Here is a 21,791-nt window from a genome sequence, read left to right as displayed (position 1 = left end):
CGACAATCGTTATTTGTTTTTTCAAGATACTGAAAAATGAAGGGGGCACCCGGGATTGAACCGGGGACCTCTCGATATGCAGTCGAATGCTCTACGACTGAGCTATACCCCCTTTCACAAACTTTCTATCCCCATAACTTAAGGAAAATTATTATACTCTGTCTGGCTAAAGACGTCTAATCGAGCAAAATATTGCGTAATCATTATCTCTCAGTTATATATTAGCGTTAAACGATATAAATAACAAAAATATTAGACACTTCGCGCCTGGAGAAAGTGCGAGTCGGCGCCTTCACCTTAATGTCAGAATGCGAAAATTCACTAGTAGCTTTTTTCAAGCAGGTTCTGTTCGTCCGTTCTCTGTAATCGTTTGGTATCTGATTAAATTGACATACTCGCCCATGGCTTCCGTAAACGAAAATTTCACTGTGACCCCGACGTGATTTGAACACGCAACCTTCTGATCTGGAATCAGACGCGCTACCGTTGCGCCACGGAGTCGACGCTGCTAAACTCTTATCACGAATAGGTTCCTCGAACACTTACTGTACCGTTCAAACCTAAGAAATAATGACAGTAGGATCCACGAGAGACTCTTCCCAGATGTACTTGCTCTGGCGGGGGTGTAACTCAGTGGTAGAGTGTCTGCTTCGCATGCAGAAAGTCCTGGGTTCAAATCCCAGCTCCTCCAATTTTTGTTTCTCCGTGCAGCAGTATATGAAAACTTTTGCCTAGCACCATATTCTATCAAATTCAGTGTACAAGATTCTTCCCCAAGCAAGTGGATTTCTTACAGTTCGACGCCATAGCGGGAGGACGATGACCTGCAAGACCCTGGCCTGCGATCCCCCCATTGAAATGTTGCTCCAAAGCCTTCGGTATGGCGTGCGAAGTGCATCTCAATCATTTCAAACATGTATTTGCAACTAAATGCGACAATCGTTATTTGTTTTTTCAAGATACTGAAAAATGAAGTGGGCACCCGGGACTGAACCGGGGACCTCTCGATCTGCAGTCGAATGCTCTACGACTGAGCTACACCCCCTTTCACAAACTTTCTATCCCCATAACTTAAGGAAAATTATTATACTCTGTCTGGCTAAAGACGTCTAATCGAGCAAAATATTGCGTAATCATTATCTCTCAGTTATATATTAGCGTTAAACGATATAAATAACGAAAATATTAGACACTTCGCGCCTGGAGAAAGTGCGAGTCGGCGCCTTCACCTTAATGTCAGAATGCGAAAATTCACTAGTAGCTTTTTTCAAGCAGGTTCTGTTCGTCCGTCCTCTGTAATCGTTTGGTATCTGATTAAATTGACATACTCGCCCATGGCTGCCGTAAACGAAAATTTCACTGTGACCCCGACGTGATTTGAACACGCAACCTTCTGATCTGGAGTCAGACGCGCTACCGTTGCGCCACGGAGTCGACGCTGCTAAGCTCTTATCATGAATAGGTTCCTCGAACACTTACTGTACCGTTCAAACCTAAGAAATAATGACAGTAGGATCCACGAGAAACTCTTCCCAGATGTACTTGCTCTGGCGGGGGTGTAACTCAGTGGTAGAGTGTCTGCTTCGCATGCAGAAAGTCCTGGGTTCAAATCCCAGCTCCTCCAATTTTTGTTTCTCCGTGCAGCAGTATATGAAAACTTTTGCCTAGCACCATATTCTATCAAATTCAGCGTACAAGATTCTTCCCCAAGCAAGTGGATTTCTTACAGTTCGACGCCATAGCGGGAGGACGATGACCTGCAAGACCCTGGCCTGCGATCCCCCCATTGAAATGTTGCTCCAAAGCCTTCGGTATGGCGTGCGGAGTGCATCTCAATCATTTCAAACATGTATTTGCAACTAAATGCGACAATCGTTATTTGTTTTTTCAAGATACTGAAAAATGAAGGGGGCACCCGGGATTGAACCGGGGACCTCTCGATCTGCAGTCGAATGCTCTACGACTGAGCTATACCCCCTTTCACAAACTTTCTATCCCCATAACTTAAGGAAAATTATTATACTCTGTCTGGCTAAAGACGTCTAATCGAGCAAAATATTGCGTAATCATTATCTCTCAGTTATATATTAGCGTTAAACGATATAAATAACAAAAATATTAGACACTTCGCGCCTGGAGAAAGTGCGAGTCGGCGCCTTCACCTTAATGTCAGAATGCGAAAATTCACTAGTAGCTTTTTTCAAGCAGGTTCTGTTCGTCCGTTCTCTGTAATCGTTTGGTATCTGATTAAATTGACATACTCGCCCATGGCTTCCGTAAACGAAAATTTCACTGTGACCCCGACGTGATTTGAACACGCAACCTTCTGATCTGGAGTCAGACGCGCTACCGTTGCGCCACGGAGTCGACGCTGCTAAGCTCTTATCATGAATAGGTTCCTCGAACACTTACTGTACCGTTCAAACCTAAGAAATAATGACAGTAGGATCCACGAGAGACTCTTCCCAGATGTATTTGCTCGGGCGGGGGTGTAACTCAGTGGTAGAGTGTCTGCTTCGCATGCAGAAAGTCCTGGGTTCAAATCCAAGCTCCTCCAATTTTTGTTTCTCCGTGCAGCAGTATATGAAAACTTTTGCGTAGCACCATATTCTATCAAATTCAGCGTACAAGATTCTTCCCCAAGCAAATGGATTTCTTACAGTTCGACGCCATAGCGGGAGGACGATGACCTGCAAGACCCTGGCCTGCGATCCCCCCATTGAAATGTTGCTCCAAAGCCTTCGGTATGGCGTGCGGAGTGCATCTCAATCATTTCAAACATGTATTTGCAACTAAATGCGACAATCGTTATTTGTTTTTTCAAGATACTGAAAAATGAAGGGGGCACCCGGGATTGAACCGGGGACCTCTCAATATGCAGTCGAATGCTCTACGACTGAGCTATACCCCCTTTCACAAACTTTCTATCCCCATAACTTAAGGAAAATTATTATACTCTGTCTGGCTAAAGACGTCTAATCGAGCAAAATATTGCGTAATCATTATCTCTCAGTTATATATTAGCGTTAAACGATATAAATAACAAAAATATTAGACACTTCGCGCCTGGAGGAAGTGCGAGTCGGCGCCTTCACCTTAATGTCAGATTGCGAAAATTCACTAGTAGCTTTTTTCAAGCAGGTTCTGTTCGTCCGTTCTCTGTAATCGTTTGGTATCTGATTAAATTGACATACTCGCCCATGGCTTCCGTAAACGAAAATTTCACTGTGACCCCGACGTGATTTGAACACGCAACCTTCTGATCTGGAGTCAGACGCGCTACCGTTGCGCCACGGAATCGACGCTGCTAAGCTCTTATCATGAATAGGTTCCTCGAACACTTACTGTACCGTTCAAACCTAAGAAATAATGACAGTAGGATCCACGAGAGACTCTTCCCAGATGTACTTGCTCTGGCGGGGGTGTAACTCAGTGGTAGAGTGTCTGCTTCGCATGCAGAAAGTCCTGGGTTCAAATCCCAGCTCCTCCAATTTTTGTTTCTCCGTGCAGCAGTATATGAAAACTTTTGCCTAGCACCATATTCTATCAAATTCAGCGTACAAGATTCTTCCCCAAGCAAGTGGATTTCTTACAGTTCGACGCCATAGCGGGAGGACGATGACCTGCAAGACCCTGGCCTGCGATCCCCCCATTGAAATGTTGCTCCAAAGCCTTCGGTATGGCGTGCGAAGTGCATCTCAATCATTTCAAACATGTATTTGCAACTAAATGCGACAATCGTTATTTGTTTTTTCAAGATACTGAAAAATGAAGGGGGCACCCGGGACTGAACCGGGGACCTCTCGATCTGCAGTCGAATGCTCTACGACTGAGCTATACCCCCTTTCACAAACTTTCTATCCCCATAACTTAAGGAAAATTATTATACTCTGTCTGGCTAAAGACGTCTAATCGAGCAAAATATTGCGTAATCATTATCTCTCAGTTATATATTAGCGTTAAACGATATAAGTAACGAATATATTAGACACTTTGCGCCTGGAGAAAGTGCGAGTCGGCGCCATCACCTTAAAGTCAGAATGCGAAAATTCACTAGTAGATTTTTTCAAGCAGGTTCTGTTCGTCCGTTCTCTGTAATCGTTTGGTATCTGATTAAATTGACATACTCGCCCATGGCTTCCGTAAACGAAAATTTCACTGTGACCCCGACGTGATTTGAACACGCAACCTTCTGATCTGGAGTCAGACGCGCTACCGTTGTGCCACGGAGTCGACGCTTCTAAGCTCTTATCATGAATAGGTTCCTCGAACACTTACTGTACCGTTCAAACCTAAGAAATAATGACAGTAGGATCCACGAGAAACTCTTCCCAGATGTACTTGCTCTGGCGGGGGTGTAACTCAGTGGTAGAGTGTCTGCTTCGGATGCAGAAAGTCCTGGGTTCAAATCCCAGCTCCTCCAATTTTTGTTTCTCCGTGCAGCAGTATATGAAAACTTTTGCCTAGCACCATATTCTATCAAATTCAGCGTACAAGATTCTTCCCCAAGCAAGTGGATTTCTTACAGTTCGACGCCATAGCGGGAGGACGATGACCTGCAAGACCCTGGCCTGCGATCCCCCCATTGAAATGTTGCTCCAAAGCCTTCGGTATGGCGTGCGAAGTGCATCTCAATCATTTCAAACATGTATTTGCAACTAAATGCGACAATCGTTATTTGTTTTTTCAAGATACTGAAAAATGAAGGGGGCACCCGCGACTGAACCGGGGACCTCTCGATCTGCAGTCGAATGCTCTACGACTGAGCTATACCCCCTTTCACAAACTTTCTTTCCCCATAACTTAAGGAAAATTATTATACTCTGTCTGGCTAAAGACGTCTAATCGAGCAAATATTGCGTAATCATTATCTCTCAGTTATATATTAGGGTTAAACGATATAAATAACGAAAATATTAGACACTTCGCGCCCGGAGAAAGTGCGAGTCGGCGCCATCACCTTAATGTCAGAATGCGAAAATTCACTAGTAGCTTTTTTGAAGCAGGTTCTGTTCGTCCGTTCTCTGTAATCGTTTGGTATCTGATTAAATTGACATACTCGCCCATGGCTTCCGTAAACGAAAATTTCACTGTGACCCCGACGTGATTTGAACACGCAACCTTCTGATATGGAGTCAGACGCGCTACCGTTGTGCCACGGAGTCGACGCTTCTAAGCTCTTATCATGAATAGGTTCCTCGAACACTTACTGTACCGTTCAAACCTAAGAAATAATGACAGTAGGATCCACGAGAAACTCTTCCCAGATGTACTTCCTCTGGCGGGGGTGTAACTCAGTGGTAGAGTGTCTGCTTCGCATGCAGAAAGTCCTGTGTTCAAATCCCAGCTCCTCCAATTTTTGTTTCTCCGTGCAGCAGTATATGAAAACTTTTGCCTAGCACCATATTCTATCAAATTCAGCGTACAAGATTCTTCCCCAAGCAAGTGGATTTCTTACAGTTCGACGCCATAGCGGGAGGACGATGACCTGCAAGACCCTGGCCTGCGATCCCCCCATTGAAATGTTGCTCCAAAGCCTTCGGTATGGCGTGCGAAGTGCATCTCAATCATTTCAAACATGTATTTGCAACTAAATGCGACAATAGTTATTTGTTTTTTTAAGGTACTGAAAAATGAAGGGTGCACCCGGGACTGAACCGGGGACCTCTCGATCTGCAGTCGAATGCTCTACGACTGAGCTATACCCCCTTTCACAAACATTCTATCCCCATAACTTAAGGAAAATTATTATACTCTGTCTGGCTAAAGACGTCTAATCGAGCAAAATATTGCGTAATCATTATCTCTCAGTTATATATTAGCGTTAAACGATATAAATAACGAAAATATTAGACACTTCGCGCCTGGAGAAAGTGCGAGTCGGCGCCTTCACCTTAATGTCAGAATGCGAAAATTCACTAGTAGCTTTTTTCAAGCAGGTTCTGTTCGTCCGTCCTCTGTAATCGTTTGGTATCTGATTAAATTGACATACTCGCCCATGGCTTCCGTAAACGAAAATTTCACTGTGACCCCGACGTGATTTGAACACGCAACCTTCTGATCTGGAGTCAGACGCGCTACCGTTGTGCCACGGAGTCGACGCTTCTAAGCTCTTATCATGAATAGGTTCCTCGAACACTTACTGTACCGTTCAAACCTAAGAAATAATGACAGTAGGATCCACGAGAGACTCTTCCCAGATGTACTTGCTCTGGCGGGGGTGTAACTCAGTGGTAGAGTGTCTGCTTCGCATGCAGAAAGTCCTGGGTTCAAATCCCAGCTCCTCCAATTTTTGTTTCTCCGTGCAGCAGTATATGAAAACTTTTGCCTAGCACCATATTCTATCAAATTCAGCGTACAAGATTCTTCCCCAAGCAAGTGGATTTCTTACAGTTCGACGCCATAGCGGGAGGACGATGACCTGCAAGACCCTGGCCTGCGATCCCCCCATTGAAATGTTGCTCCAAAGCCTTCGGTATGGCGTGCGGAGTGCATCTCAATCATTTCAAACATGTATTTGCAACTAAATGCGACAATCGTTATTTGTTTTTTCAAGATACTGAAAAATGAAGGGGGCACCCTGGATTGAACCGGGGACCTCTCGATATGCAGTCGAATGCTCTACGACTGAGCTATACCCCCTTTCACAAACTTTCTATCCCCATAACTTAAGGAAAATTATTATACTCTGTCTGGCTAAAGACGTCTAATCGAGCAAAATATTGCGTAATCATTATCTCTCAGTTATATATTAGCGTTAAACGATATAAATAACAAAAATATTAGACACTTCGCGCCTGGAGAAAGTGCGAGTCGGCGCCTTCACCTTAATGTCAGAATGCGAAAATTCACTAGTAGCTTTTTTCAAGCAGGTTCTGTTCGTCCGTTCTCTGTAATCGTTTGGTATCTGATTAAATTGACATACTCGCCCATGGCTTCCGTAAACGAAAATTTCACTGTGACCCCGACGTGATTTGAAAACGCAACCTTCTGATCTGGAGTCAGACGCGCTACCGTTGCGCCACGGAGTCGACGCTGCTAAGCTCTTATCATGTATAGGTTCCTCGAACACTTACTGTACCGTTCAAACCTAAGAAATAATGACAGTAGGATCCACGAGAGACTCTTCCCAGATGTACTTGCTCTGGCGGGGGTGTAACTCAGTGGTAGAGTGTCTGCTTCGCATGCAGAAAGTCCTGGGTTCAAATCCCAGCTCCTCCAATTTTTGTTTCTCCGTGCAGCAGTATATGAAAACTTTTGCCTAGCACCATATTCTATCAAATTCAGCGTACAAGATACTTCCCCAAGCAAGTGGATTTCTTACAGTTCGACGCCTTAGCGGGAGGACGATGACCTGCAAGACCCTGGCCTGCGATCCCCCCATTGAAATGTTGCTCCAAAGCCTTCGGTATGGCGTGCGAAGTGCATCTCAATCATTTCAAACATGTATTTGCAACTAAATGCGACAATCGTTATTTGTTTTTTCAAGATACTGAAAAATGTAGGGGGCACCCGGGACTGAACCGGGGACCTCTCGATATGCAGTCGAATGCTCTACGACTGAGCTATATCCCCTTTCACAAACTTTCTATCCCCATAACTTAAGGAAAATTATTATACTCTGTCTGGCTAAAGACGTCTAATCGAGCAAAATATTGCGTAATCATTATCTCTCAGTTATATATTAGCGTTAAACGATATAAATAACAAAAATATTAGACACTTCGCGCCTGGAGAAAGTGCGAGTCGGCGCCTTCACCTTAATGTCAGAATGCGAAAATTCACTAGTAGCTTTTTTCAAGCAGGTTCTGTTCGTCCGTTCTCTGTAATCGTTTGGTATCTGATTAAATTGACATACTCGCCCATGGCTTCCGTAAACGAAAATTTCACTGTGACCCCGACGTGATTTGAACACGCAACCTTCTGATCTGGAGTCAGACGCGCTAGCGTTGCGCCACGGAGTCGACGCTGCTAAGCTCTTATCATGAATAGGTTCCTCGAACACTTACTGTACCGTTCAAACCTAATAAATAATGACAGTAGGATCCACGAGAGACTCTTCCCAGATGTACTTGCTCTGGCGGGGGTGTAACTCAGTGGTAGAGTGTCTGCTTCGCATGCAGAAAGTCCTGGGTACAAATCCCAGCTCCTCCAATTTTTGTTTCTCCGTGCAGCAGTATATGAAAACTTTTGCCTAGCACCATATTCTATCAAATTCAGCGTACAAGATTCTTCCCCAAGCAAGTGGATTTCTTACAGTTCGACGCCTTAGCGGGAGGACGATGACCTGCAAGACCCTGGCCTGCGATCCCCCCATTGAAATGTTGCTCCAAAGCCTTCGGTATGGCGTGCGAAGTGCATCTCAATCATTTCAAACATGTATTTGCAACTAAATGCGACAATCGTTATTTGTTTTTTCAAGATACTGAAAAATGAAGGGGGCACCCGCGACTGAACCGGGGACCTCTCGATCTGCAGTCGAATGCTCTACGACTGAGCTATACCCCCTTTCACAAACTTTCTATCCCCATAACTTAAGGAAAATTATTATACTCTGTCTGGCTAAAGACGTCTAATCGAGCAAAATATTGCGTAATCATTATCTCTCAGTTATATATTAGCGTTAAACGATATAAATAACAAAAATATTAGACACTTCGCGCCTGGAGAAAGTGCGAGTCGGCGCCTTCACCTTAATGTCAGAATGCGAAAATTCACTAGTAGCTTTTTTCAAGCAGGTTCTGTTCGTCCGTTCTCTGTAATCGTTTGGTATCTGATTAAATTGACATACTCGCCCATGGCTTCCGTAAACGAAAATTTCACTGTGACCCCGACGTGATTTGAACACGCAACCTTCTGATCTGGAGTCAGACGCGCTACCGTTGCGCCACGGAGTCGACGCTGCTAAGCTCTTATCATGAATAGGTTCCTCGAACACTTACTGTACCGTTCAAACCTAATAAATAATGACAGTAGGATCCACGAGAGACTCTTCCCAGATGTACTTGCTCTGGCGGGGGTGTAACTCAGTGGTAGAGTGTCTGCTTCGCATGCAGAAAGTCCTGGGTAGAAATCCCAGCTCCTCCAATTTTTGTTTCTCCGTGCAGCAGTATATGAAAACTTTTGCCTAGCACCATATTCTATCAAATTCAGCGTACAAGATTCTTCCCCAAGCAAGTGGATTTCTTACAGTTCGACGCCATAGCGGGAGGACGATGACCTGCAAGACCCTGGCCTGCGATCCCCCCATTGAAATGTTGCTCCAAAGCCTTCGGTATGGCGTGCGGAGTGCATCTCAATCATTTCAAACATGTATTTGCAACTAAATGCGACAATCGTTATTTGTTTTTTCAAGATACTGAAAAATGAAGGGGGCACCCGGGACTGAACCGGGGACCTCTCGATCTGCAGTCGAATGCTCTACGACTGAGCTATACCCCCTTTCACAAACATTCTATCCCCATAACTTAAGGAAAATTATTATACTCTGTCTGGCTAAAGACGTCTAATCGAGCAAAATATTGCGTAATCATTATCTCTCAGTTATATATTAGCGTTAAACGATATAAATAACGAAAATATTAGACACTTCGCGCCTGGAGAAAGTGCGAGTCGGCGCCTTCACCTTAATGTCAGAATGCGAAAATTCACTAGTAGCTTTTTTCAAGCAGGTTCTGTTCGTCCGTCCTCTGTAATCGTTTGGTATCTGATTAAATTGACATACTCGCCCATGGCTTCCGTAAACGAAAATTTCACTGTGACCCCGACGTGATTTGAAAACGCAACCTTCTGATCTGGAGTCAGACGCGCTACCGTTGCGCCACGGAGTCGACGCTGCTAAGCTCTTATCATGTATAGGTTCCTCGAACACTTACTGTACCGTTCAAACCTAAGAAATAATGACAGTAGGATCCACGAGAGACTCTTCCCAGATGTACTTGCTCTGGCGGGGGTGTAACTCAGTGGTAGAGTGTCTGCTTCGCATGCAGAAAGTCCTGGGTTCAAATCCCAGCTCCTCCAATTTTTGTTTCTCCGTGCAGCAGTATATGAAAACTTTTGCCTAGCACCATATTCTATCAAATTCAGCGTACAAGATACTTCCCCAAGCAAGTGGATTTCTTACAGTTCGACGCCTTAGCGGGAGGACGATGACCTGCAAGACCCTGGCCTGCGATCCCCCCATTGAAATGTTGCTCCAAAGCCTTCGGTATGGCGTGCGAAGTGCATCTCAATCATTTCAAACATGTATTTGCAACTAAATGCGACAATCGTTATTTGTTTTTTCAAGATACTGAAAAATGTAGGGGGCACCCGGGACTGAACCGGGGACCTCTCGATATGCAGTCGAATGCTCTACGACTGAGCTATATCCCCTTTCACAAACTTTCTATCCCCATAACTTAAGGAAAATTATTATACTCTGTCTGGCTAAAGACGTCTAATCGAGCAAAATATTGCGTAATCATTATCTCTCAGTTATATATTAGCGTTAAACGATATAAATAACAAAAATATTAGACACTTCGCGCCTGGAGAAAGTGCGAGTCGGCGCCTTCACCTTAATGTCAGAATGCGAAAATTCACTAGTAGCTTTTTTCAAGCAGGTTCTGTTCGTCCGTTCTCTGTAATCGTTTGGTATCTGATTAAATTGACATACTCGCCCATGGCTTCCGTAAACGAAAATTTCACTGTGACCCCGACGTGATTTGAACACGCAACCTTCTGATCTGGAGTCAGACGCGCTAGCGTTGCGCCACGGAGTCGACGCTGCTAAGCTCTTATCATGAATAGGTTCCTCGAACACTTACTGTACCGTTCAAACCTAATAAATAATGACAGTAGGATCCACGAGAGACTCTTCCCAGATGTACTTGCTCTGGCGGGGGTGTAACTCAGTGGTAGAGTGTCTGCTTCGCATGCAGAAAGTCCTGGGTACAAATCCCAGCTCCTCCAATTTTTGTTTCTCCGTGCAGCAGTATATGAAAACTTTTGCCTAGCACCATATTCTATCAAATTCAGCGTACAAGATTCTTCCCCAAGCAAGTGGATTTCTTACAGTTCGACGCCTTAGCGGGAGGACGATGACCTGCAAGACCCTGGCCTGCGATCCCCCCATTGAAATGTTGCTCCAAAGCCTTCGGTATGGCGTGCGAAGTGCATCTCAATCATTTCAAACATGTATTTGCAACTAAATGCGACAATCGTTATTTGTTTTTTCAAGATACTGAAAAATGAAGGGGGCACCCGCGACTGAACCGGGGACCTCTCGATCTGCAGTCGAATGCTCTACGACTGAGCTATACCCCCTTTCACAAACTTTCTATCCCCATAACTTAAGGAAAATTATTATACTCTGTCTGGCTAAAGACGTCTAATCGAGCAAAATATTGCGTAATCATTATCTCTCAGTTATATATTAGCGTTAAACGATATAAATAACAAAAATATTAGACACTTCGCGCCTGGAGAAAGTGCGAGTCGGCGCCTTCACCTTAATGTCAGAATGCGAAAATTCACTAGTAGCTTTTTTCAAGCAGGTTCTGTTCGTCCGTTCTCTGTAATCGTTTGGTATCTGATTAAATTGACATACTCGCCCATGGCTTCCGTAAACGAAAATTTCACTGTGACCCCGACGTGATTTGAACACGCAACCTTCTGATCTGGAGTCAGACGCGCTACCGTTGCGCCACGGAGTCGACGCTGCTAAGCTCTTATCATGAATAGGTTCCTCGAACACTTACTGTACCGTTCAAACCTAATAAATAATGACAGTAGGATCCACGAGAGACTCTTCCCAGATGTACTTGCTCTGGCGGGGGTGTAACTCAGTGGTAGAGTGTCTGCTTCGCATGCAGAAAGTCCTGGGTAGAAATCCCAGCTCCTCCAATTTTTGTTTCTCCGTGCAGCAGTATATGAAAACTTTTGCCTAGCACCATATTCTATCAAATTCAGCGTACAAGATTCTTCCCCAAGCAAGTGGATTTCTTACAGTTCGACGCCATAGCGGGAGGACGATGACCTGCAAGACCCTGGCCTGCGATCCCCCCATTGAAATGTTGCTCCAAAGCCTTCGGTATGGCGTGCGGAGTGCATCTCAATCATTTCAAACATGTATTTGCAACTAAATGCGACAATCGTTATTTGTTTTTTCAAGATACTGAAAAATGAAGGGGGCACCCGGGACTGAACCGGGGACCTCTCGATCTGCAGTCGAATGCTCTACGACTGAGCTATACCCCCTTTCACAAACATTCTATCCCCATAACTTAAGGAAAATTATTATACTCTGTCTGGCTAAAGACGTCTAATCGAGCAAAATATTGCGTAATCATTATCTCTCAGTTATATATTAGCGTTAAACGATATAAATAACGAAAATATTAGACACTTCGCGCCTGGAGAAAGTGCGAGTCGGCGCCTTCACCTTAATGTCAGAATGCGAAAATTCACTAGTAGCTTTTTTCAAGCAGGTTCTGTTCGTCCGTCCTCTGTAATCGTTTGGTATCTGATTAAATTGACATACTCGCCCATGGCTTCCGTAAACGAAAATTTCACTGTGACCCCGACGTGATTTGAACACGCAACCTTCTGATATGGAGTCAGACGCGCTACCGTTGTGCCACGGAGTCGACGCTTCTAAGCTCTTATCATGAATAGGTTCCTCGAACACTTACTGTACCGTTCAAACCTAAGAAATAATGACAGTAGGATCCACGAGAGACTCTTCCCAGATGTACTTGCTCTGGCGGGGGTGTAACTCAGTGGTAGAGTGTCTGCTTCGCATGCAGAAAGTCCTGGGTTCAAATCCCAGCTCCTCCAATTTTTGTTTCTCCGTGCAGCAGTATATGAAAACTTTTGCCTAGCACCATATTCTATCAAATTCAGCGTACAAGATTCTTCCCCAAGCAAGTGGATTTCTTACAGTTCGACGCCATAGCGGGAGGACGATGACCTGCAAGACCCTGGCCTGCGATCCCCCCATTGAAATGTTGCTCCAAAGCCTTCGGTATGGCGTGCGGAGTGCATCTCAATCATTTCAAACATGTATTTGCAACTAAATGCGACAATCGTTATTTGTTTTTTCAAGATACTGAAAAATGAAGGGGGCACCCTGGATTGAACCGGGGACCTCTCGATATGCAGTCGAATGCTCTACGACTGAGCTATACCCCCTTTCACAAACTTTCTATCCCCATAACTTAAGGAAAATTATTATACTCTGTCTGGCTAAAGACGTCTAATCGAGCAAAATATTGCGTAATCATTATCTCTCAGTTATATATTAGCGTTAAACGATATAAATAACAAAAATATTAGACACTTCGCGCCTGGAGAAAGTGCGAGTCGGCGCCTTCACCTTAATGTCAGAATGCGAAAATTCACTAGTAGCTTTTTTCAAGCAGGTTCTGTTCGTCCGTTCTCTGTAATCGTTTGGTATCTGATTAAATTGACATACTCGCCCATGGCTTCCGTAAACGAAAATTTCACTGTGACCCCGACGTGATTTGAAAACGCAACCTCCTGATCTGGAGTCAGACGCGCTACCGTTGCGCCACGGAGTCGACGCTGCTAAGCTCTTATCATGTATAGGTTCCTCGAACACTTACTGTACCGTTCAAACCTAAGAAATAATGACAGTAGGATCCACGAGAGACTCTTCCCAGATGTACTTGCTCTGGCGGGGGTGTAACTCAGTGGTAGAGTGTCTGCTTCGCATGCAGAAAGTCCTGGGTTCAAATCCCAGCTCCTCCAATTTTTGTTTCTCCGTGCAGCAGTATATGAAAACTTTTGCCTAGCACCATATTCTATCAAATTCAGCGTACAAGATACTTCCCCAAGCAAGTGGATTTCTTACAGTTCGACGCCTTAGCGGGAGGACGATGACCTGCAAGACCCTGGCCTGCGATCCCCCCATTGAAATGTTGCTCCAAAGCCTTCGGTATGGCGTGCGAAGTGCATCTCAATCATTTCAAACATGTATTTGCAACTAAATGCGACAATCGTTATTTGTTTTTTCAAGATACTGAAAAATGTAGGGGGCACCCGGGACTGAACCGGGGACCTCTCGATATGCAGTCGAATGCTCTACGACTGAGCTATATCCCCTTTCACAAACTTTCTATCCCCATAACTTAAGGAAAATTATTATACTCTGTCTGGCTAAAGACGTCTAATCGAGCAAAATATTGCGTAATCATTATCTCTCAGTTATATATTAGCGTTAAACGATATAAATAACAAAAATATTAGACACTTCGCGCCTGGAGAAAGTGCGAGTCGGCGCCTTCACCTTAATGTCAGAATGCGAAAATTCACTAGTAGCTTTTTTCAAGCAGGTTCTGTTCGTCCGTTCTCTGTAATCGTTTGGTATCTGATTAAATTGACATACTCGCCCATGGCTTCCGTAAACGAAAATTTCACTGTGACCCCGACGTGATTTGAACACGCAACCTTCTGATCTCGAGTCAGACGCGCTAGCGTTGCGCCACGGAGTCGACGCTGCTAAGCTCTTATCATGAATAGGTTCCTCGAACACTTACTGTACCGTTCAAACCTAATAAATAATGACAGTAGGATCCACGAGAGACTCTTCCCAGATGTACTTGCTCTGGCGGGGGTGTAACTCAGTGGTAGAGTGTCTGCTTCGCATGCAGAAAGTCCTGGGTACAAATCCCAGCTCCTCCAATTTTTGTTTCTCCGTGCAGCAGTATATGAAAACTTTTGCCTAGCACCATATTCTATCAAATTCAGCGTACAAGATTCTTCCCCAAGCAAGTGGATTTCTTACAGTTCGACGCCTTAGCGGGAGGACGATGACCTGCAAGACCCTGGCCTGCGATCCCCCCATTGAAATGTTGCTCCAAAGCCTTCGGTATGGCGTGCGAAGTGCATCTCAATCATTTCAAACATGTATTTGCAACTAAATGCGACAATCGTTATTTGTTTTTTCAAGATACTGAAAAATGAAGGGGGCACCCGCGACTGAACCGGGGACCTCTCGATCTGCAGTCGAATGCTCTACGACTGAGCTATACCCCCTTTCACAAACTTTCTATCCCCATAACTTAAGGAAAATTATTATACTCTGTCTGGCTAAAGACGTCTAATCGAGCAAAATATTGCGTAATCATTATCTCTCAGTTATATATTAGCGTTAAACGATATAAATAACAAAAATATTAGACACTTCGCGCCTGGAGAAAGTGCGAGTCGGCGCCTTCACCTTAATGTCAGAATGCGAAAATTCACTAGTAGCTTTTTTCAAGCAGGTTCTGTTCGTCCGTTCTCTGTAATCGTTTGGTATCTGATTAAATTGACATACTCGCCCATGGCTTCCGTAAACGAAAATTTCACTGTGACCCCGACGTGATTTGAACACGCAACCTTCTGATCTGGAGTCAGACGCGCTACCGTTGCGCCACGGAGTCGACGCTGCTAAGCTCTTATCATGAATAGGTTCCTCGAACACTTACTGTACCGTTCAAACCTAATAAATAATGACAGTAGGATCCACGAGAGACTCTTCCCAGATGTACTTGCTCTGGCGGGGGTGTAACTCAGTGGTAGAGTGTCTGCTTCGCATGCAGAAAGTCCTGGGTAGAAATCCCAGCTCCTCCAATTTTTGTTTCTCCGTGCAGCAGTATATGAAAACTTTTGCCTAGCACCATATTCTATCAAATTCAGCGTACAAGATTCTTCCCCAAGCAAGTGGATTTCTTACAGTTCGACGCCATAGCGGGAGGACGATGACCTGCAAGACCCTGGCCTGCGATCCCCCCATTGAAATGTTGCTCCAAAGCCTTCGGTATGGCGTGCGGAGTGCATCTCAATCATTTCAAACATGTATTTGCAACTAAATGCGACAATCGTTATTTGTTTTTTCAAGATACTGAAAAATGAAGGGGGCACCCGGGACTGAACCCGGGACCTCTCGATCTCCAGTCGAATGCTCTACGACTGAGCTATACCCCCTTTCACAAACTTTCTATCCCCATAACTTAAGGAAAATTATTATACTCTGTCTGGCTAAAGACGTCTAATCGAGCAAAATATTGCGTAATCATTAACTCTCAGTTATATATTAGCGTTAAACGATATAAATAACGAAAATATTAGACACTTCGCGCCTGGAGAAAGTGCGAGTCGGCGCCTTCACCTTAATGTCAGAATGCGAAAATTCACTAGTAGCTTTTTTCAAGCAGGTTCTGTTCGTCCGTCCTCTGTAATCGTTTGGTATCTGATTAAATTGACATACTCGCCCATGGCTTCCGTAAACGAAAATTTCACTGTGACTCCGACGTGATTTGAACACGCAACCTTCTGATATGGAGTCAGACGCGCTACCGTTGTGCCACGGAGTCGACGCTTCTAAGCTCTTATCATGAATAGGTTCCTCGAACACTTACTGTACCGTTCAAACCTAAGAAATAATGACAGTAGGATCCACGAGAAACTCTTCCCAGATGTACTTGCTCTGGCGGGGTTGTAACTCAGTGGTAGAGTGTCTGCTTCGCATGCAGAAAGTCCTGGGTTCAAATCCCAGCTGCTCCAATTTTTGTTTCTCCGTGCAGCAGTATATGAAAACTTTTGCCTAGCACCATATTCTATCAAATTCAGCGTACAAGATTCTTCCCCAAGCAAGTGGATTTCTTACAGTTCGACGCCATAGCGGGACGACGATGACCTGCAAGACCCTGGCCTGCGATCCCCCCATTGAAATGTTGCTCCAAAGCCTTCGGTATGGCGTGCGGAGTGCATCTCAATCATTTCAAACATGTATTTGCAACTAAATGCGACAATCGTTATTTGTTTTTTCAAGATACTGAAAAATAAAGGGGGCACCCGGGATTGAACCGGGGACCTCTCGATCTGCAGTCGAATGCTCTACGACTGAGCTATACCCCCTTTCACAAACTTTCTATCCCCATAACTTAAGGAAAATTATTATACTCTGTCTGGCTAAAGACGTCTAATCGAGCAAAATATTGCGTAATCATTATCTCTCAGTTATATATTAGCGTTAAACGATATAAATAACGAAAATATTAGACACTTCGCGCCCGGAGAAAGTGCGAGTCGGCGCCATCACCTTAATGTCAGAATGCGAAAATTCACTAGTAGCTTTTTTCAAGCAGGTTCTGTTCGTCCGTTCTCTGTAATCGTTTGGTATCTGATTAAATTGACATACTCGCCCATGGCTTCCGTAAACGAAAATTTCACTGTGACCCCGACGTGATTTGAACACGCAACCTTCTGATCTGGAGTCAGACGCGCTACCGTTGCGCCACGGAGTCGACGCTGCCAAGCTCTTATCATGAATAGGTTCCTCGAACACTTACTGTACCGTTCAAACCTAAGAAATAATGACAGTAGGATCCACGAGAGACTCTTCCCAGATGTACTTGCTCTGGCGGGGGTGTAACTCAGTGGTAGAGTGTCTGCTTCGCATGCAGAAAGTCCTGGGTTCAAATCCCAGCTCCTCCAATTTTTGTTTCTCCGTGCAGCAGTATATGAAAACTTTTGCCTAGCACCATATTCTATCAAATTCAGCGTACAAGATTCTTCCCCAAGCAAGTGGATTTCTTACAGTTCGACGCCATAGCGGGAGGACGATGACCTGCAAGACCCTGGCCTGCGATCCCCCCATTGAAATGTTGCTCCAAAGCCTTCGGTATGGCGTGCGGAGTGCATCTCAATCATTTCAAACATGTATTTGCAACTAAATGCGACAATCGTTATTTGTTTTTTCAAGATACTGAAAAATGAAGGGGGCACCCGGGATTGAACCGGGGACCTCTCGATCTGCAGTCGAATGCTCTACGACTGAGCTATACCCCCTTTCAGAAACTTTCTATCCCCATAACTTAAGGAAAATTATTATACTCTGTCTGGCTAAAGACGTCTAATCGAGCAAAATATTGCGTAATCATTATCTCTCAGTTATATATTAGCGTTAAACGATATAAATAACAAAAATATTAGACACTTCGCGCCTGGAGAAAGTGCGAGTCGGCGCCTTCACCTTAATGTCAGAATGCGAAAATTCACTAGTAGCTTTTTTCAAGCAGGTTCTGTTCGTCCGTTCTCTGTAATCGTTTCGTATCTGATTAAATTGACATACTCGCCCATGGCTTCCGTAAACGAAAATTTCACTGTGACCCCGACGTGATTTGAACACGCAACCTTCTGATCTGGAGTCAGACGCGCTACCGTTGCGCCACGGAGTCGACGCTGCTAAGCTCTTATCATGAATAGGTTCCTCGAACACTCACTGTACCGTTCAAACCTAAGAAATAATGACAGTAGGATCCACGAGAGACTCTTCCCAGATGTACTTGCTCTGGCGGGGATGTAACTCAGTGGTAGAGTGTCTGCTTCGCATGCAGAAAGTCCTGGGTTCAAATCCCAGCTCCTCCAATTTTTGTTTCTCCGTGCAGCAGTATATGAAAACTTTTGCCTAGCACCATATTCTATCAAATTCAGCGTACAAGATTCTTCCCCAAGCAAGTGGATTTCTTACAGTTCGACGCCATAGCGGGAGGACGATGACCTGCAAGACCCTGGCCTGCGATCCCCCCATTGAAATGTTGCTCCAAAGCCTTCGGTATGGCGTGCGGAGTGCATCTCAATCATTTCAAACATGTATTTGCAACTAAATGCGACAATCGTTATTTGTTTTTTCAAGATACTGAAAAATGAATGGGGCACCCGGGATTGAACCGGGGACCTCTCGATCTGCTGTCGAATGCTCTACGACTGAGCTATACCCCCTTTCACAAACTTTCTATCCCCATAACTTAAGGAAAATTATTATACTCTGTCTGGCTAAAGACGTCTAATCGAGCAAAATATTGCGTAATCATTATCTCTCAGTTATATATTAGCGTTAAACGATATAAATAACAAAAATATTAGACACTTCGCGCCTGGAGAAAGTGCGAGTCGGCGCCTTCACCTTAATGTCAGAATGCGAAAATTCACTAGTAGCTTTTTTCAAGAAGGTTCTGTTCGTCCGTTCTCTGTAATCGTTTCGTATCTGATTAAATTGACATACTCGCCCATGGCTTCCGTAAACGAAAACTTCACTGTGACCCCGACGTGATTTGAACACGCAACCTTCTGATCTGGAGTCAGACGCGCTACCGTTGCGCCACGGAGTCGACGCTGCTAAGCTCTTATCATGAATAGGTTCCTCGAACACTTACTGTACCGTTCAAACCTAAGAAATAATGACAGTAGGATCCACGAGAGACTCTTCCCAGATGTACTTATTCTGGCGGGGGTGTAACTCAGTGGTAGAGTGTCTGCTTCGCGTGCAGAAAGTCCTGGGTTCAAATCCCAGCTCCTCCAATTTTTGTTTCTCCGTGCAGCAGTATATGAAAACTTTTGCCTAGCACCATATTCTATCAAATTCAGCGTACAAGATTCTTCCCCAAGCAAGTGGATTTCTTACAGTTCGACGCCATAGCGGGAGGACGATGACCTGCAAGACCCTGGCCTGCGATCCCCCCATTGAAATGTTGCTCCAAAGCCTTCGGTATGGCGTGCGGAGTGCATCTCAATCATTTCAAACATGTATTTGCAACTAAATGCGACAATCGTTATTTGTTTTTTCAAGATACTGAAAAATGAAGGGGGCACCCGGGATTGAACCGGGGACCTCTCGATCTGCAGTCGAATGCTCTACGACTGAGCTATACCCCCTTTCACGAACTTTCTATCCCCATAACTTAAGGAAAATTATTATACTCTGTCTGGCTAAAGACGTCTAATCGAGCAAAATATTGCGTAATCATTATCTCTCAGTTATATATTAGCGTTAAACGATATAAATAACAAAAATATTAGACACTTCGCGCCTGGAGAAAGTGCGAGTCGGCGCCTTCACCTTAATGTCAGAATGCGAAAATCCACTAGTAGCTTTTTTCAAGCAGGTTCTGTTCGTCCGTTCTCTGTAATCGTTTCGTATCTGATTAAATTGACATACTCGCCCATGGCTTCCGTAAACGAAAATTTCACTGTTACCCCGACGTGACTTGAACACGCAACCTTCTGATCTGGAGTCAGACGCGCTACCGTTGCGCCACGGAGTCGACGCTGCTAAGCTCTTATCATGAATAGGTTCCTCGAACACTTACTGTACCGTTCAAACCTAAGAAATAATGACAGTAGGATCCACTAGAGACTCTTCCCAGATGTACTTGCTCTGGCGGGGGTGTAACTCAGTGGTAGAGTGTCTGCTTCGCATGCAGAAAGTCCTGGGTTCAAATCCCAGCTCCTCCAATTTTTGTTTCTCCGTGCAGCAGTATATGAAAACTTTTGCCTAGCACCATATTCTATCAAATTCAGCGTACAAGATTCTTCCCCAAGCAAGTGGATTTCTTACAGTTCGACGCCATAGCGGGAGGACGATGACCTGCAAGACCCTGGCCTGCGATCCCCCCATTGAAATGTTGCTCCAAAGCCTTCGGTATGGCGTGCGGAGTGCATCTCAATCATTTCAAACATGTATTTGCAACTAAATGCGACAATCGTTATTTGTTTTTTCAAGATACTGAAAAATGAAGGGGGCACCCGGGATTGAACCGGGGACCTCTCGATCTGCAGTCGAATGCTCTACGACATTTTTTTTTTTTTCTATTCTTCGCCATGTGAGGCTTCTCCTCCGTAGAACTGAAAATTGAAAAATTAAGGCTTCTTGGGAATTAATAAATTGTCACTCTTGCTTCATACTGAAAAAAATTAAACAAAAATAGAAAGATTGTAACTGAGGAACACGTGCAAGAAGCTTCCACTGCATTGTGTGCAACGAAACCACCTTCCGATATTACCGAGATCCTGGAAAATCATCATAGATGAAAGTAGTTGCTGGAGATATGGGGTTCATCCAGCAGTAAGTGTGAAGCCGCAGTGCCGTTTCGGGGTTCTGTCCGAGGCCTTCACGGCTACCGTAGCCGCCCTGGGGCACACGAAGTCCCCACCGTACTTCACCCTCAACAGCGATCCCCTACTTTGGCCTGTGACTACATTTTTCGTAGACGAGGGCTATTAAGATGTTTATCCAATCCCTTGTCTCTGAAACAGAATGTGTAACATGTTACCAAAAGTTTTTTTGTGGTCCCTGCGCGTACATATCTGATAATATTTTGCTCGTTCGTATAATTCGTATTCTAAAACACGGTCATTGCCGTGTTCAGATATAACGTAATGTACATAATTGCCAAACAACCACAACACAGCATTGGTTTTCTGGACAGGGAAGAAAACACCATCGGGGAAGAGTAATTTTTCAACATTGATCTCAGTACTAACAGTTCTGGTTATAAAGGCTACCCGCCGTTGGAGTCCCCTCCATATTTCGGCGTATCCGCCACAGAGAAAGCGGTGGATCAATGTGTCAACTGCGTCACATCGGGTGCACACAATCGTGTCACTAAGACCAATGGAGTGCAACTTTTCGTTAGTGGAAACTACGTTATTAACAACTCGGTACCAGGTTGCCTGAATGTCGGAAGACAGTTCACGATTACTAATATTTTTCCAAATTCTTTTCCAGTCTTTGTCGGGATATCTGCACTCCATTTTGTTGACATGTTCTTTCGTTGTTAAGAGTTCCATTAATTTCCTGCAATTCCTTGATTGTGGATTCGTGACAATACTGTCCATGTAGCTAATCTCTAAAAAGAACTGGCGAATATATTTCAATTTATAATTAATTCCGCCTATATTTATGGGTGGACGTAAATTTTCTGGCTGTAGGAGTCGATACAGCCTGGCTGTAATACTATGTG

The 21,791-nt window shown here is 44.4% G+C and overlaps 55 non-coding genes across 55 annotated transcripts; 19 read left to right on the top strand and 36 right to left on the bottom strand.

Annotated features, from left to right (window-relative positions):
• Positions 1-40: 40 nt before the first annotated feature.
• Trnac-gca (transfer RNA cysteine (anticodon GCA)) lies at positions 41-112 on the bottom strand. Its single transcript has one exon. It is a non-coding gene; the product is annotated as a tRNA-Cys (tRNA).
• Positions 113-429: 317 nt separating this feature from the next.
• Positions 430-501, bottom strand: Trnaw-cca (transfer RNA tryptophan (anticodon CCA)). The gene has a single exon. It is a non-coding gene; the product is annotated as a tRNA-Trp (tRNA).
• A 118-nt stretch (positions 502-619) lies between these two features.
• On the top strand, positions 620-691 carry Trnaa-cgc (transfer RNA alanine (anticodon CGC)). The gene has a single exon. It is a non-coding gene; the product is annotated as a tRNA-Ala (tRNA).
• Positions 692-1,362: 671 nt separating this feature from the next.
• Trnaw-cca (transfer RNA tryptophan (anticodon CCA)) lies at positions 1,363-1,434 on the bottom strand. The gene has a single exon. It is a non-coding gene; the product is annotated as a tRNA-Trp (tRNA).
• A 118-nt stretch (positions 1,435-1,552) lies between these two features.
• On the top strand, positions 1,553-1,624 carry Trnaa-cgc (transfer RNA alanine (anticodon CGC)). Its single transcript has one exon. It is a non-coding gene; the product is annotated as a tRNA-Ala (tRNA).
• A 282-nt stretch (positions 1,625-1,906) lies between these two features.
• On the bottom strand, positions 1,907-1,978 carry Trnac-gca (transfer RNA cysteine (anticodon GCA)). Its single transcript has one exon. It is a non-coding gene; the product is annotated as a tRNA-Cys (tRNA).
• A 317-nt stretch (positions 1,979-2,295) lies between these two features.
• Positions 2,296-2,367, bottom strand: Trnaw-cca (transfer RNA tryptophan (anticodon CCA)). Its single transcript has one exon. It is a non-coding gene; the product is annotated as a tRNA-Trp (tRNA).
• Positions 2,368-2,485: 118 nt separating this feature from the next.
• Trnaa-cgc (transfer RNA alanine (anticodon CGC)) lies at positions 2,486-2,557 on the top strand. Its single transcript has one exon. It is a non-coding gene; the product is annotated as a tRNA-Ala (tRNA).
• Positions 2,558-2,839: 282 nt separating this feature from the next.
• Positions 2,840-2,911, bottom strand: Trnac-gca (transfer RNA cysteine (anticodon GCA)). Its single transcript has one exon. It is a non-coding gene; the product is annotated as a tRNA-Cys (tRNA).
• A 317-nt stretch (positions 2,912-3,228) lies between these two features.
• Trnaw-cca (transfer RNA tryptophan (anticodon CCA)) lies at positions 3,229-3,300 on the bottom strand. Its single transcript has one exon. It is a non-coding gene; the product is annotated as a tRNA-Trp (tRNA).
• A 118-nt stretch (positions 3,301-3,418) lies between these two features.
• Trnaa-cgc (transfer RNA alanine (anticodon CGC)) lies at positions 3,419-3,490 on the top strand. The gene has a single exon. It is a non-coding gene; the product is annotated as a tRNA-Ala (tRNA).
• A 282-nt stretch (positions 3,491-3,772) lies between these two features.
• Positions 3,773-3,844, bottom strand: Trnac-gca (transfer RNA cysteine (anticodon GCA)). The gene has a single exon. It is a non-coding gene; the product is annotated as a tRNA-Cys (tRNA).
• A 317-nt stretch (positions 3,845-4,161) lies between these two features.
• Trnaw-cca (transfer RNA tryptophan (anticodon CCA)) lies at positions 4,162-4,233 on the bottom strand. Its single transcript has one exon. It is a non-coding gene; the product is annotated as a tRNA-Trp (tRNA).
• A 118-nt stretch (positions 4,234-4,351) lies between these two features.
• Trnap-cgg (transfer RNA proline (anticodon CGG)) lies at positions 4,352-4,423 on the top strand. The gene has a single exon. It is a non-coding gene; the product is annotated as a tRNA-Pro (tRNA).
• A 670-nt stretch (positions 4,424-5,093) lies between these two features.
• Positions 5,094-5,165, bottom strand: Trnaw-cca (transfer RNA tryptophan (anticodon CCA)). Its single transcript has one exon. It is a non-coding gene; the product is annotated as a tRNA-Trp (tRNA).
• A 118-nt stretch (positions 5,166-5,283) lies between these two features.
• Positions 5,284-5,355, top strand: Trnaa-cgc (transfer RNA alanine (anticodon CGC)). Its single transcript has one exon. It is a non-coding gene; the product is annotated as a tRNA-Ala (tRNA).
• Positions 5,356-5,637: 282 nt separating this feature from the next.
• Trnac-gca (transfer RNA cysteine (anticodon GCA)) lies at positions 5,638-5,709 on the bottom strand. The gene has a single exon. It is a non-coding gene; the product is annotated as a tRNA-Cys (tRNA).
• Positions 5,710-6,026: 317 nt separating this feature from the next.
• On the bottom strand, positions 6,027-6,098 carry Trnaw-cca (transfer RNA tryptophan (anticodon CCA)). Its single transcript has one exon. It is a non-coding gene; the product is annotated as a tRNA-Trp (tRNA).
• Positions 6,099-6,216: 118 nt separating this feature from the next.
• On the top strand, positions 6,217-6,288 carry Trnaa-cgc (transfer RNA alanine (anticodon CGC)). Its single transcript has one exon. It is a non-coding gene; the product is annotated as a tRNA-Ala (tRNA).
• A 282-nt stretch (positions 6,289-6,570) lies between these two features.
• Positions 6,571-6,642, bottom strand: Trnac-gca (transfer RNA cysteine (anticodon GCA)). Its single transcript has one exon. It is a non-coding gene; the product is annotated as a tRNA-Cys (tRNA).
• Positions 6,643-6,959: 317 nt separating this feature from the next.
• On the bottom strand, positions 6,960-7,031 carry Trnaw-cca (transfer RNA tryptophan (anticodon CCA)). Its single transcript has one exon. It is a non-coding gene; the product is annotated as a tRNA-Trp (tRNA).
• Positions 7,032-7,149: 118 nt separating this feature from the next.
• Trnaa-cgc (transfer RNA alanine (anticodon CGC)) lies at positions 7,150-7,221 on the top strand. The gene has a single exon. It is a non-coding gene; the product is annotated as a tRNA-Ala (tRNA).
• Positions 7,222-7,892: 671 nt separating this feature from the next.
• Trnaw-cca (transfer RNA tryptophan (anticodon CCA)) lies at positions 7,893-7,964 on the bottom strand. Its single transcript has one exon. It is a non-coding gene; the product is annotated as a tRNA-Trp (tRNA).
• A 118-nt stretch (positions 7,965-8,082) lies between these two features.
• On the top strand, positions 8,083-8,154 carry Trnaa-cgc (transfer RNA alanine (anticodon CGC)). The gene has a single exon. It is a non-coding gene; the product is annotated as a tRNA-Ala (tRNA).
• Positions 8,155-8,825: 671 nt separating this feature from the next.
• Positions 8,826-8,897, bottom strand: Trnaw-cca (transfer RNA tryptophan (anticodon CCA)). Its single transcript has one exon. It is a non-coding gene; the product is annotated as a tRNA-Trp (tRNA).
• Positions 8,898-9,369: 472 nt separating this feature from the next.
• Positions 9,370-9,441, bottom strand: Trnac-gca (transfer RNA cysteine (anticodon GCA)). Its single transcript has one exon. It is a non-coding gene; the product is annotated as a tRNA-Cys (tRNA).
• A 317-nt stretch (positions 9,442-9,758) lies between these two features.
• Positions 9,759-9,830, bottom strand: Trnaw-cca (transfer RNA tryptophan (anticodon CCA)). Its single transcript has one exon. It is a non-coding gene; the product is annotated as a tRNA-Trp (tRNA).
• Positions 9,831-9,948: 118 nt separating this feature from the next.
• Positions 9,949-10,020, top strand: Trnaa-cgc (transfer RNA alanine (anticodon CGC)). The gene has a single exon. It is a non-coding gene; the product is annotated as a tRNA-Ala (tRNA).
• Positions 10,021-10,691: 671 nt separating this feature from the next.
• Trnaw-cca (transfer RNA tryptophan (anticodon CCA)) lies at positions 10,692-10,763 on the bottom strand. The gene has a single exon. It is a non-coding gene; the product is annotated as a tRNA-Trp (tRNA).
• A 118-nt stretch (positions 10,764-10,881) lies between these two features.
• On the top strand, positions 10,882-10,953 carry Trnaa-cgc (transfer RNA alanine (anticodon CGC)). The gene has a single exon. It is a non-coding gene; the product is annotated as a tRNA-Ala (tRNA).
• A 671-nt stretch (positions 10,954-11,624) lies between these two features.
• Positions 11,625-11,696, bottom strand: Trnaw-cca (transfer RNA tryptophan (anticodon CCA)). The gene has a single exon. It is a non-coding gene; the product is annotated as a tRNA-Trp (tRNA).
• Positions 11,697-12,168: 472 nt separating this feature from the next.
• On the bottom strand, positions 12,169-12,240 carry Trnac-gca (transfer RNA cysteine (anticodon GCA)). The gene has a single exon. It is a non-coding gene; the product is annotated as a tRNA-Cys (tRNA).
• Positions 12,241-12,557: 317 nt separating this feature from the next.
• Trnaw-cca (transfer RNA tryptophan (anticodon CCA)) lies at positions 12,558-12,629 on the bottom strand. The gene has a single exon. It is a non-coding gene; the product is annotated as a tRNA-Trp (tRNA).
• Positions 12,630-12,747: 118 nt separating this feature from the next.
• Trnaa-cgc (transfer RNA alanine (anticodon CGC)) lies at positions 12,748-12,819 on the top strand. The gene has a single exon. It is a non-coding gene; the product is annotated as a tRNA-Ala (tRNA).
• A 282-nt stretch (positions 12,820-13,101) lies between these two features.
• Trnac-gca (transfer RNA cysteine (anticodon GCA)) lies at positions 13,102-13,173 on the bottom strand. Its single transcript has one exon. It is a non-coding gene; the product is annotated as a tRNA-Cys (tRNA).
• Positions 13,174-13,490: 317 nt separating this feature from the next.
• On the bottom strand, positions 13,491-13,562 carry Trnaw-cca (transfer RNA tryptophan (anticodon CCA)). Its single transcript has one exon. It is a non-coding gene; the product is annotated as a tRNA-Trp (tRNA).
• A 118-nt stretch (positions 13,563-13,680) lies between these two features.
• Positions 13,681-13,752, top strand: Trnaa-cgc (transfer RNA alanine (anticodon CGC)). The gene has a single exon. It is a non-coding gene; the product is annotated as a tRNA-Ala (tRNA).
• Positions 13,753-14,423: 671 nt separating this feature from the next.
• Positions 14,424-14,495, bottom strand: Trnas-cga (transfer RNA serine (anticodon CGA)). The gene has a single exon. It is a non-coding gene; the product is annotated as a tRNA-Ser (tRNA).
• A 118-nt stretch (positions 14,496-14,613) lies between these two features.
• On the top strand, positions 14,614-14,685 carry Trnaa-cgc (transfer RNA alanine (anticodon CGC)). The gene has a single exon. It is a non-coding gene; the product is annotated as a tRNA-Ala (tRNA).
• A 671-nt stretch (positions 14,686-15,356) lies between these two features.
• Trnaw-cca (transfer RNA tryptophan (anticodon CCA)) lies at positions 15,357-15,428 on the bottom strand. The gene has a single exon. It is a non-coding gene; the product is annotated as a tRNA-Trp (tRNA).
• Positions 15,429-15,900: 472 nt separating this feature from the next.
• Positions 15,901-15,972, bottom strand: Trnas-gga (transfer RNA serine (anticodon GGA)). Its single transcript has one exon. It is a non-coding gene; the product is annotated as a tRNA-Ser (tRNA).
• A 317-nt stretch (positions 15,973-16,289) lies between these two features.
• On the bottom strand, positions 16,290-16,361 carry Trnaw-cca (transfer RNA tryptophan (anticodon CCA)). Its single transcript has one exon. It is a non-coding gene; the product is annotated as a tRNA-Trp (tRNA).
• A 118-nt stretch (positions 16,362-16,479) lies between these two features.
• On the top strand, positions 16,480-16,551 carry Trnaa-cgc (transfer RNA alanine (anticodon CGC)). The gene has a single exon. It is a non-coding gene; the product is annotated as a tRNA-Ala (tRNA).
• A 282-nt stretch (positions 16,552-16,833) lies between these two features.
• On the bottom strand, positions 16,834-16,905 carry Trnac-gca (transfer RNA cysteine (anticodon GCA)). The gene has a single exon. It is a non-coding gene; the product is annotated as a tRNA-Cys (tRNA).
• Positions 16,906-17,222: 317 nt separating this feature from the next.
• Trnaw-cca (transfer RNA tryptophan (anticodon CCA)) lies at positions 17,223-17,294 on the bottom strand. Its single transcript has one exon. It is a non-coding gene; the product is annotated as a tRNA-Trp (tRNA).
• A 118-nt stretch (positions 17,295-17,412) lies between these two features.
• Trnaa-cgc (transfer RNA alanine (anticodon CGC)) lies at positions 17,413-17,484 on the top strand. The gene has a single exon. It is a non-coding gene; the product is annotated as a tRNA-Ala (tRNA).
• A 282-nt stretch (positions 17,485-17,766) lies between these two features.
• Trnac-gca (transfer RNA cysteine (anticodon GCA)) lies at positions 17,767-17,838 on the bottom strand. Its single transcript has one exon. It is a non-coding gene; the product is annotated as a tRNA-Cys (tRNA).
• A 317-nt stretch (positions 17,839-18,155) lies between these two features.
• On the bottom strand, positions 18,156-18,227 carry Trnaw-cca (transfer RNA tryptophan (anticodon CCA)). The gene has a single exon. It is a non-coding gene; the product is annotated as a tRNA-Trp (tRNA).
• Positions 18,228-18,345: 118 nt separating this feature from the next.
• On the top strand, positions 18,346-18,417 carry Trnaa-cgc (transfer RNA alanine (anticodon CGC)). The gene has a single exon. It is a non-coding gene; the product is annotated as a tRNA-Ala (tRNA).
• A 279-nt stretch (positions 18,418-18,696) lies between these two features.
• Positions 18,697-18,771, bottom strand: Trnac-gca (transfer RNA cysteine (anticodon GCA)). The gene has a single exon. It is a non-coding gene; the product is annotated as a tRNA-Cys (tRNA).
• Positions 18,772-19,088: 317 nt separating this feature from the next.
• Trnaw-cca (transfer RNA tryptophan (anticodon CCA)) lies at positions 19,089-19,160 on the bottom strand. Its single transcript has one exon. It is a non-coding gene; the product is annotated as a tRNA-Trp (tRNA).
• A 118-nt stretch (positions 19,161-19,278) lies between these two features.
• Positions 19,279-19,350, top strand: Trnaa-cgc (transfer RNA alanine (anticodon CGC)). Its single transcript has one exon. It is a non-coding gene; the product is annotated as a tRNA-Ala (tRNA).
• A 282-nt stretch (positions 19,351-19,632) lies between these two features.
• Trnac-gca (transfer RNA cysteine (anticodon GCA)) lies at positions 19,633-19,704 on the bottom strand. The gene has a single exon. It is a non-coding gene; the product is annotated as a tRNA-Cys (tRNA).
• A 315-nt stretch (positions 19,705-20,019) lies between these two features.
• Trnaw-cca (transfer RNA tryptophan (anticodon CCA)) lies at positions 20,020-20,093 on the bottom strand. The gene has a single exon. It is a non-coding gene; the product is annotated as a tRNA-Trp (tRNA).
• Positions 20,094-20,211: 118 nt separating this feature from the next.
• Trnaa-cgc (transfer RNA alanine (anticodon CGC)) lies at positions 20,212-20,283 on the top strand. The gene has a single exon. It is a non-coding gene; the product is annotated as a tRNA-Ala (tRNA).
• Positions 20,284-21,791: the final 1,508 nt, after the last annotated feature.

The sequence above is a fragment of the Schistocerca gregaria genome, chromosome 3 (assembly GCF_023897955.1).
Source record: "Schistocerca gregaria isolate iqSchGreg1 chromosome 3, iqSchGreg1.2, whole genome shotgun sequence".
NCBI classification, from domain to species: Eukaryota; Metazoa; Arthropoda; class Insecta; order Orthoptera; family Acrididae; genus Schistocerca; species Schistocerca gregaria.
This window is presented reverse-complemented; position numbering and strand designations above follow the sequence as displayed.